Here is a 12,500-nt window from a genome sequence, read left to right on the forward strand (position 1 = left end):
ATCGTTATCTCGAGTTGATTTGAAGGCGATCATCTTCCTTTGGAACTCGTGTATAGACGCTTTTACCAGATCTTGGTATCAGCGTACAACCCAGGGAACGTTTTACTGTGCTCGTACCTTAGTCTAGCTGCCGACACCTTATCTTTTTGGAACGTCTTCTTCATTATGCCCTTGGTAGCCATTAGCCATTTCCATAGGTGCTTCTATCTACGCCTCTGTCTACGCTTCTTCGCCTTTTCGTCTCTTGGTATCGGCTTCTTCGTTATGGCTTCGCCATGGGCGCTTGAACTGATTCGCGAGAGGGCCCTTTGCTCGCGGCCAATCAATCGTCTCCGTTGCCGTGACGTCAGCGTTCTCGGCCAATCAGTCATCTGCGTTGCCGTGACGTCACCACTCTCGGCCAATCAGTTGTCACCGTTGCCGTGACGTCACCACGTATCGGTAGTCGGTATTGTACAGCCAATCACCCTTACGAAAGTGTCCCCCAAACACCGTCACCACTGAGTTCATTTCAGAATCATTTTGAATACGTTATATATATATATATATATATATATATATATGTATATATATATGTATATATATATTTATATATATGTATATATATATATATATATATATATATATATATATATATATAAAATTCATGGTTATATAATGTGCTCTTTTTTCTAATTTTTCCTTGCCTAGCTATGTTTCTCAGAATGTGGCGATGATCCATATAGCATATAATGTTTGTGCCACTAAATGAATAGAAAAATTGACTATGTCCTGTCTAATCCTGTATCAAGAGATCCACGAAGCTTCCAAGGTTGAGAAATACTGCAATAATATACTGTATATATTCCCGGTGGATATACAAGAAAACTTTTTGTCAAGACTGCTTTCTGCTTGAGATTCTTTTGATCCTTATTTCGATAATTTTCTATGCTTCCAGGTAGACGGTGAAGAGTTTTGACAAAACCAGCAGTGAGAATCTTTCTAATGAGTATCTTATATTGACGAGTCCTTTTCTTCGTTTAAGTCATTGTGTTGCTTTTCTTTCATGATTATTCCCAATTTCTCTTTGTATTCTCTGATTTTATCAATGGAGCTGTTGGTGCCTAATGTTTTTGTTTTAGACCAGGGATTCCCAAACTTTTCAGCTCATCGATCCCCAAACTATTGATTCACGAATTATGTCAGTTTATTATTATTATTGGTGAGAGCTGGAGAGAAATTTAAGGCAGAATACTTGGAAACCCCCATCAAGTTTCCTCAGAAAATTATGGTGTGGGGGCCATTTTAGTGCATGGTACGTGTCGCCTACACATCGTAGATGGCACCATGAATCAAGACAAGTATATTAAAGTTCTGGAAACTCGCCTATACCACAAACAAGGGAATGGTATGGAAAAGAGCCATGGATTTTCCAGCAGGACTCTGACCCATGTCACACAGCAAAGAAAGTCAAGACATGGTGCACCCAGAATAGTATTCAGTTGCTACCATGGGCTGGAAATTCAGCGGATATTAATCCAATTGAGAGTTTGTAGGACGAACTGAATGACGAAATACATCAAGTGTCAATAACAAACAAAATTCAACTCATATAGCAACTAATACATGATTGGTTCTATTCAGCTACATTTCTTGTTTGCCTAGACGTGTGCGGAAGCCTCTGTCAACAAAAAATGCTCAAACCAAGTACTAGACAATAAGTATTTGTAGATTCATTTTTTTTTTAGCTGTTCATGGGTCTCACTTGCTTTCAAATTTGAAAGGGTAGAATTATCAGGAAAATCCATAATAATTTTTCCAGTACTGTATATATATATATATATATATATATATATATATATATATATACATATACATATATACATATATATACATATGTATATATATATATATATATATATATATATATAAACTATTTAAGACAAATAAGAGATAATTGGGCGGGGAAGGGTAAACGAAGATGTGTTGGGAATAGAGTTTATTGCCCTAACGTTGCAACCAACTTGGTCTTCTTCAGAGGGAACCCGCCAAACTATGAGTGGATGGATGTATCAGGTTTTCCCTTTGGCTACCGATTTAATTACCAAGACACTTGCTGCTTTTGAGAGGCATGTAAATCCATCTCTGTTGTTGTTGTTTTCCCTGGTAACAATGTGCGCACCTTCCACATTTTTTCTCATCTTCTTCTCGAGTCCCTCGTGTAGAATTTCCACGCGGCTCCAGTCAGATAAGCGTCTGCATTGGTCTAGGTGACGAACCAGGGAGTTAGATGTTCTATGCGTCCTGAGGTCGTTTTTGTGCTCACTCAAGCGTTTCTTGATCCCTCGACCTGACTCGCCGAAGTATGATGATGGACAGCCGCTGCATGGAATGCGGTAAATGACACTGAGGTTATTACGAATATTAATATGCTTTCTAAATATTTTTCCTATCTTATTGGAAGACATTTTTGCCATATTTATTCCAACTTTTATCGAATAATTATCAATAGCTCCGGTGTTCGTAGAATTAGGGACAGTTATAAATTGTGACTTATCTTTTCCCGGGGCCTGGACATTTGAGCTATCGTAGATCTTCTTGGCTTTCTTCATTGTTCCGGTGATCAAACCTCCGGGGTATTATTTCAGCTTCTTAAAAATATTCTTGATGTATGCCAGTTCATCTTCTAGGAGTCTTTTACTGCAGATACGAAAAGCTCTGAGAAAGAAACCTATCAGAACACCAGTTCGTTCCTATGGGTGGGCTTCCTGTATACTGAGAAACTTACCTGTTCAGAACCTCTATGTAAAAGCGTGTCTAAAAACGATAACTTACACTCTTTTTCTAGCTCAACTGTGAATTGAATGTCTTTATTCAGAGCGTTGAGTCTTCTTAGCTTATTTTCTACATTGGTTCCTTTTGGCATCACCACAATTATGTCATCCACGTACCTTAACCAAGTGGTACCTCTTCCCATGATTTACATCACACTCTGCTTCCTCATCTACAAAAAGTAGTTCTCCCTCAACATCCACCTTTACTTCCACATCCACTTCTACTTCACCATTAATATCTACTTCATCTTCAACATTGCCCTCAACTACAACAACTATTACTTCAACATCGACATCAACCCCTGCTTCCACATCTACAACAAGTAGTTCTCCTTCAACATCCATTTCTGTATCCACATCTACTTCTACTTCGCCATCAACATCTACTTTATCTTCAACATTTTCCTCACCCACAACAACTATTACTTCAGCATCCACATCGACCCCTGCTTCCACATCTTTTACAATTAGTTCCCCTTCAATGTCCACTTCTACATCAACATCCACTTCTATTTCACCATCAACCTCTACTTCAGCTTCAGTGTTAACATCATCATCCATAGCTACCTCTTCAAAATCAACTTTCACATCTTCGACATCCCCATCTACATCAACATCTACTTCCACTTCAACCACTACAGCATCTACAACTACTACTTCAACAACAACTTCTACATCTTCTTCAACAACCACATCTACTTTATCAACATCTACATCCACTTCTACTTCAACCACTACAACATTTACATCTACCAGTTCAAAATCAGCTTCCACATCTACTTCAGCAATATCTACAACCACATCCACTTCAACCACTATAAATTCTGCAACTACTACTTCAACATCAATTTTCACATCCACTTCAGCAACCACATCTACTTCAACAACATCTACATTCACTCCCACCACTACAACAGTTACAACTACTTTAATATCAACTTTTACATCTACTTCAACAACATCTACATATACATCCACTACCACTACATCTACAACTACTACTTCAACATCAACTTCTACATCTATTTCAACAATATCTACATACACATCCATTTCAACCACTACAACATCTACAATTACTACTTCCACTTCCATATCTACTTCAACAACCACATATACATCAACATCTACATCCATTTCAACTTTTTCCACTACAAAATCTACAAGTACTACCTCAACATTAACTTCCACATCTACTTCAACCACTACAACATCAACTAATTCAAAATTAACTTCCACGTCTACGTCAAAAACCACATCCACTTCAATAACATCTACTTCCACGTCAATCACCACAATATCTGCAATAACTGTTTCAACATCCACTTCCACATATACTTCAACAACATCTACATCCACTTCCACTTCAACCATTACAACAACTACAACTACTACCTCAACAGCAATTTCCACATCTATTTTAACAACATCTACATCTACCTCCACTTCAACCACTACAACATCTACAACTACTACCTCAAAAACACTTTTCACACCTACTTCAACAAGAACATCCGCTTCAATAAAATCTACACCCACTTCCACTTCAACCACTAGAACATCTACTACTTTATCATCAACTTCCATATCTACTTCAACAACATCTACATCCACTTCAACTTCAACCACTACAGCAACTACTACTGCTACTGCTACTTTAACATCAATTTCCAAATCTACTTCAACAACAACTAAATCCACTTCAACCACTACAATAGTTACAACTACCACTTCCACTTCAACTTTCACATCTACTTCAACAGCATTTACACCCACTTCCACTTCAACCACTACTACATCTACAACTATCACTTCAATTTCACCTGCAACTACCATTCTCACTTCAAACACTACAACTATCACTTCAACAACAACTTTTACGTCTACTTCAACAACATCTACTCACACTTCAACCACTACAACATCTACAACAACTATTTCAACATCAACTTCCACATCTACTTTAATAACATCTACACCCACTTCCACTTCAACCACTACAACATCTACTACTACTTCAACATCGACTTCCAAATCTACGTCAACAACCACATGTACTTCAACAACATCTACTTCCATTTCAACCACCACAGCATCTACAACTACTTCAACATCAACTCCCACAAATACTTCAACAACATCTACTTCCATTTCAACCACCACAGCATCTACAACTACTTCAACATCAACTTCCACACATACTTCAACAACATCTTCATCCACTCCAACCACTACAACATCTACAACTGCTACCTCAACAACATCTTCCACATCAATTTCAACAACATCTACATCAGTTTCCACTTCAAGCACCACAACATCTACAACTACTTCAACATCAACTTCCACATATACTTCAACAACATCTACATCCATTTCAACCACTACAACATCTACAACTTCTACCTCAACAACAAATTCCACATCTATTTTAACAACACCTACATCAACTGTCACTTCAACCACCACAACGTCTACAACTACTTCAACATCAACTTCCACATGTACTTCAACATCTACATCCACTTCAACCACTACAAAATCTACAACTGCTACCTCAACAACATCTTTTACATCTATTTCAACAACAACTACATCAACTTCCACTACAACATTTACAACTGCTCTCTTAACAACTTCTTTCACATCTACTTCAACAACAACTACACCAACTTTCACTTCAACCACAACAGCATATGCAACTACTACCTCAACAACAACAACAACAACAACAACAACAACAACAACAACAACAACAACAACAACAACAACAACAACAACAACAAAAACATCAACAACTTCCACATCTACTTCAACAAGAACATATACTTCAACGTCTACTTCCACATGCATTTCAACCACTACAACATCTACAACAAATATATCAACATCAACTTCCACATCTACTTCAATAAAATCTACATCAACCTCCACTTCAACCACTATAACATCTACAACAACTACTTCAACATCAACTTACATATCTACTTCATCAACATCTACTTCTACGACATCCACAATAAATACTTCAACATCAACTTCCACATCTACTTCAACAATACCTACACCCACTTCAACTTCAACCAGTACATCATCTACAACTATTACTTTAACATAAACTTTCTCATCTACTTCAACACAATATCTACTTCCACTTCCATTTCAATCACTGCAACATCTATTACTTCAACATCAACTTCCACATCTACTTCAACAATATCTACATTAACTTCCACCACTACAGCAATTACAGCTACTTTAATATCAACTTTTACATCTACTTCAGCAATATCTGTATACACATCTACCACTACATCTACAACTACTACTTCAACATCAACTTCCGCATATACTTCAACAACATATATGTACAGACCCACTTCAACCACTATAACATCTACAATTACTACTTCAACTTCCATATCTGCTTCAACGACCACATATACTTCAACAACATCTACATCCATTTCAACTTCATCCACTACTAAATCTACAACTACTACGTCAACATGAACTTCTAAATCTACTTCAACAACATCTACAACCACTTCCACTTCAATCACTAAAGCTACAACTTCAATATCAACTTCCACATTTACTTCAAGTGCATCTGCATCTACTTTCACTTTAACCACTATTAGATCTACAAGAACTACTTCATCATCAACTTTCAAATCTATTTCAACAACTACATTTACCTCCACTTCAACCACAACATCTACAACAACTACATCAGCATCAAGTTCCACATCTGCTTCAACAATATCTATGTCCACATCCAATTCAACCTCCATTGCATCTACTACAACTTCTTCAACATCAACTTCTACATCTACTTCAACAACATCTATATCCACTTCAAATTCAACCACTACAACGTTTACTACTACTACTACTACTACTACTACTACTACTACTACTACTACTACTACTACTACTACTACTACAACTACTACTACTACTACTACTACTTTAACATCAATTTACATATTTACTTCAATAAATGCTACATCCACTTTAACTACCACAATATTTACAACTACTACTTCCATTTTAACTTTCACATCTACTTCAGCAACATCTACATCCACTTCCACTTCAACCACTACTACATTTGCGACTGCCACTTCAATTTCATATGCAACTACCAATTTCACTTTAAGCACTACAACTATCACTTCAACAACAACCTCCACGTCTACTTCAACAATATATACTTACACTTACACTTCAACCACTACAGCATCTACAAGTATTTCAACATCAACTGTCAAATCTACTTCAATAACATCCACTTCAACCTCCAGTTCAACCACTACAACATCTACAATTGCTACTTCAACATCAACTTACATATCCACTTCATCAACATCTACTACGGCATCTACAATAACTATTTGAACATCAACTTCCAAATCTACTTCAACAATATCTATACCCACTTCAACTTCAACCACTATATCACCTACAACTATTACTTTACAAATAATATCAACTTCCTCATCTACTTCAACAATATCTACTTCCACTTCCATTTCAACCACTGCAACATCTATTACTTCAACATCAACTTCCACATCTACTTCAACAATATCTACATTAACTTCCACCACTACAGCAATTACAGCTACTTTAATATCAACTTTTACATCTACTTCAGCAACATCTACATACACATATACTACCACTACATCTACAACTACTACTTCAACATCAGCTTCCGCATCTACTTCAACAACATATATATACAGACCCACTTCAACCACCATAACATCTACAATTACTACTTCAACTTCCATATCTGCTTCAACGACCACATATACTTCAACAACATCTACATCCATTTCAACTTCATCCACTACTAAATCTACAACTACTACCTCAACATGAACTTCTAAATCTACTTCAATAACATCTACAACCACTAAAGCTACAAATTCAATATCAACTTCCACATTTACTTCAAGTGCATCTGCATCTACTTTCACTTTAGCCACTATTACATAAACAAGAACTACTTCATCATCAACTTTCAAATCTACTTCTACAACTACATCTACCTGTACTTCAACCACAACATCTACAACAACTACTTCAGCATCAAGTTCCACATCTGCTTCAACAATATCTACATCCATATCCACTTCAACCTCCATTGCATCTACTACAACTTCTTCAACATCAACAACTACATCTACTTCAACAACATCTACATCCACTTCAAATTCAACCCAAACAACGTTTACTACTACTACTATTACTTTAACATCAATCTCCAAATCTACTTCAATAACAGCTACATTCACTTTAACCACTACAATATTTACAACTACTACTTCCACTTCCACTTTCACAGTTACTTCAACAACATCTACATCCACTTCCATTTCGACCACTACTACGTATACAACTACTACTTCAATTTCATTTGCAACTACCACTTTCACTACAACTATCACTTCAACAACAACTTCCACATCTACTTCAACTTCTACTTCCACTATAACATCTTTAACATCTACAATTGCTACTTCAACATAAACTTCCACATCTACTTCAATAACATCTACACCCACTTCCACCTCAACCACTACGACATCTACTACTATTTCAACATCGAGTTCCACATCTACGTCAACATCCACATCTACTTCAGCAACATCTACTTCTATTTCAACCACCACAACACCTAAAACAACTACTTCAACACCAACTTCCACATCTACTTCAACAACGTCTATATTCACTTCCACTTCAATCACTATAACATCTACTAGTACCTCAACATCAACTTTGAAATCTGCACCAACAAGCACATCTACTTCAACCACATCTACTTCTTTTTCAACTACCACAACATCTACAATTACTTCAACATCATCTTCCACATATACTTCAACATCTACATCCACTTCCACTTCAACCAGTACAACAACTTCTTCAACAAAATCTTCCACTTCCACTTTAACCACTACAACATCTACTACTACTTCAATATCAACTTCCACATCTACTTCAACAACATGTACTTCTACTTCAGGCACTACAATATACACAGAGACTTCTTAAACATAAACTTCTACATCTACTTCAACATAATCTACCACCACTTCCACTACAACAACTACAACTTCTACAACTACTAATTCAATATCAATTTCCACATCTACTTCAATAACATCTACTTCCACTTCCATTTTAACCACTACATCTACTAATTCAACATTAGCTTCCTCATTTATTTCAACATCTACATCCACTTCCACTTCAACCACTGCAATGTCTGCAACAATTTCAACATCAACAACAGCATCTACTTCAACAAAATCTTCATCCACTTCCACTTCAACCTCTGGAAGATCTACAACTGCTACTTCAGCATTAACTTTCACATCTGCTTCAACAACATCTGCTTTCACTTCAACCACTACAAGATCTACATCAACTGCTTCAACATTAACTTCCACATCTACTTACACTTCAACCACTACAACATCTACGACTACATCCTGAGCAACTACTTCCACATCTACTTCAACAACCACATCTAATTCAACAACATATACATCCACTTCCGCTTCAACCAATACATCTACAACAACTATTTCAAAATCAACTTCCACATCTACTTCAACAACATCTACATCAACTTATATTTCAACAACTACAATATCTACAACTATTACTTCAATAGCTTCCACTTCCACTTCTTCAACATCTACTTCTACGATATCTACAATAACTAGCTCAACATCAACTTCCATATCTACTTCAGCAATATATACATCTCCTGCAATTTAATCACTACAATATCTACAATTACTTTAGCATCAGCTTCCACATCTACTTCAACAAAAACTACTCCCACTTCAACCACTACAACATTTACTTCAACATCAACTTTCACATCTACTTCAACAACAACTACATCCACCTCTGCATTAACCACTATAATATCTATAACTACTACTTCAATATTAATTTCGACATTACTTCAACAACATCAACTTCCACTTCATCCACTACAGCATCTACAACAACTATTTCAACATTAATAACAAGATCTTCACCCACTTCTTCAACCACTGAAACATTTACAACTACTATTTCAATATCAACTTCCAACTCTACTTCAACAACATCTACTTTCACTTCAACCACTACAACATCTACAACAATTACTTCAATATCAATAAGAAGATCTACTTCAACAAAATATTTAATCACTTCTACTTCAACCACTAAAATATCTACAAATACTTCTTCACTATGAACTTTCGCATCTACTTCGACAACATCGACTTCCATTTCAACCATAACATCTGCAACTACTACTTCAATATCAACCTCCACATAAACTTCAATAATATCTACATTCACTTCCACTTCAACCACTACAATATCTACAAGTACTACCTCAACAACAACTTCCACATCCACTTCAACAACATCTACTTCCACTTCAACCACTACAGTATTTACAACTACTTCAACATCAACTTCTACATCTTCAACAACCACATCTACTTTATCAACATCTACATCCACTTCTACTTCAACCACTACAACATTTACAACTACCAGTTCAATATCAATTTCCACATCTAATTCAGCAATATCTACAACCACATCCACTTCAACCACTACAAATTCTGCAACTACTACTTCAACATCAATTTCCACATCCGCTTCAGCAACCACATATACTTCAACAACCTCTACATTCACTCCCACTACTACAACAATTACAACTACTTTAATATAAACTTCTACATCTACTTCAACAACATCTACATACACATCCACTCCCACTACTACATCTATAACTACTACTTCAACATCAACTTCCGCATCTACTTCAACAATATCTACATACACATACATTACAACCACTACAACATCTACAATTACTACTTCAGCAACATATATATACACATCCACTTCAACCACTATAACATTACAATTATTTCTTCAATTTCTATATCTACTTCGAGAACCACATATACTTCAACATCTACATCCATTTAAGTTTCATCCACTAGTAAATCTACAACTACTACCTCAACGTAAACTTCCGCATCTACTTCAACAACATCTACATCCAGTTCCATTTCAACCACTATAACTACTACTTCAATATCAACTTCCACATCTACTTCAAGTGCATCTGCATCTACTTCCACCTTAACCACTACTAAATCTACAACAACTACTTCATTATCAGATTCTAAATCTACTTCAACAACTACATCTACTTCCACTTTAACCACATCATATACAACAACTACTTCAGCATCAAGTTCCACATTTACTTCAGCAATATCTACATCCCTATTTATTTCAACCTCTACTGCATCTACTACTACTTCTTCAACAACTTCTACATCTACTTTAACAACATGTTTATCCACTTCAACTTCAACCACTACAACATCTACTACTATTACTACTACTACTTTTTATTTTATTTATTTTTTATTTTTTATTACGACCTCCATCATTCGTGGAATTGCGTGGTGGAAGCAGCAGGATCTGTCTCCCACAGACACAGTTCATTGGCCCCTCTCCCGCCAATGACTGTGGTCGACGACCCTTTTATTTATCTATTCATCTTTTAATAATGCCTAATACAAAAGTTCATTTATCCTACTGTCAACCACCGTCTGCTCAAAATCTAGGTTTTCTATATGTGCTGATTTGGGCGGTGGGGGACCTGGTACCTCTCAGGCATAGGAGGGCTGATCTTAGGAGTGAGAATGATAGTCTACATCTCATCCATGCAACAATACTGTTTTTTTGGTTGTTGTTTCTTTTCAGCCATCACATCTGCCAGCCGAGCGTAAAATGCCTTTGCTCTAGGACCCATCCCACCTAAAGTCGTAAAGGTTATAGGAGTGAATGAGCCCTGGTCTACATTCTGTATACGCTCTTCGTACATCCTGATCTTCTCATACTCGTTTCGGGAGTGAGATGCCTCACTACTACTACTACTTCTACTACTACTTCTACTACTAATTTAACATTAATTTCCTAATCTACTTCAACAACAAGTAAATCCACTTCAACCACTACAATAGTTACAACTACTACTTCCACTTCAACTTTAACAACTTCTTCAACAACATCTACATCCCCTTCTCTTCAACCACTACTACATCTCCAGCTACTACTTCAATTTCATTTGCAACTACCACTTTCACTTCAAACACTACAACTATCACTTCAACAACAACTTCCACATTTACTTTGACAGCATCTATTTCCATTTCAACCACTACAACATCTACAAAAAATATTTCAACATCAACTTACACATCTACTTCAATAGCATCTACACCCACTTCCACTTCAACCACTACAGCATCTGCTACTAATTCAACATCGACTTCCGCATCTACGTCAACAATCACGTCTACTTCAACAACATCTACTTTTATTTCAACCGCGACAACATCTACAACAACTACTTCAACATCAATATTCACATTTACTTCATCAACATATATGTCCACTTCCACTTCAATCAATACAATATCTACTTCTACTTCAACACCAACTTCCACATCTTCGTCAACAACCACATCTACTTCAACAACATCTACTTCCATTTCAACCACCACAACATCTACAACTACTTCAACATCAACTTCCACATATAATTCAACAACATGTACATCCACTTCAACC

At 36.4% G+C, this 12,500-nt stretch overlaps 1 pseudogene; it reads left to right on the plus strand.

Annotated features, from left to right (window-relative positions):
* Positions 1–7,844: 7,844 nt before the first annotated feature.
* LOC143028117 (uncharacterized) lies at positions 7,845–10,578 on the plus strand (annotated as a pseudogene).
* The last annotated feature ends 1,922 nt before the right edge of the window (positions 10,579–12,500 follow it).

Source organism: Oratosquilla oratoria, chromosome 9 (genome assembly GCF_046742065.1).
Source record: "Oratosquilla oratoria isolate Oo_2021 chromosome 9, ASM4674206v1, whole genome shotgun sequence".
NCBI classification, from domain to species: domain Eukaryota; kingdom Metazoa; phylum Arthropoda; class Malacostraca; order Stomatopoda; family Squillidae; genus Oratosquilla; species Oratosquilla oratoria.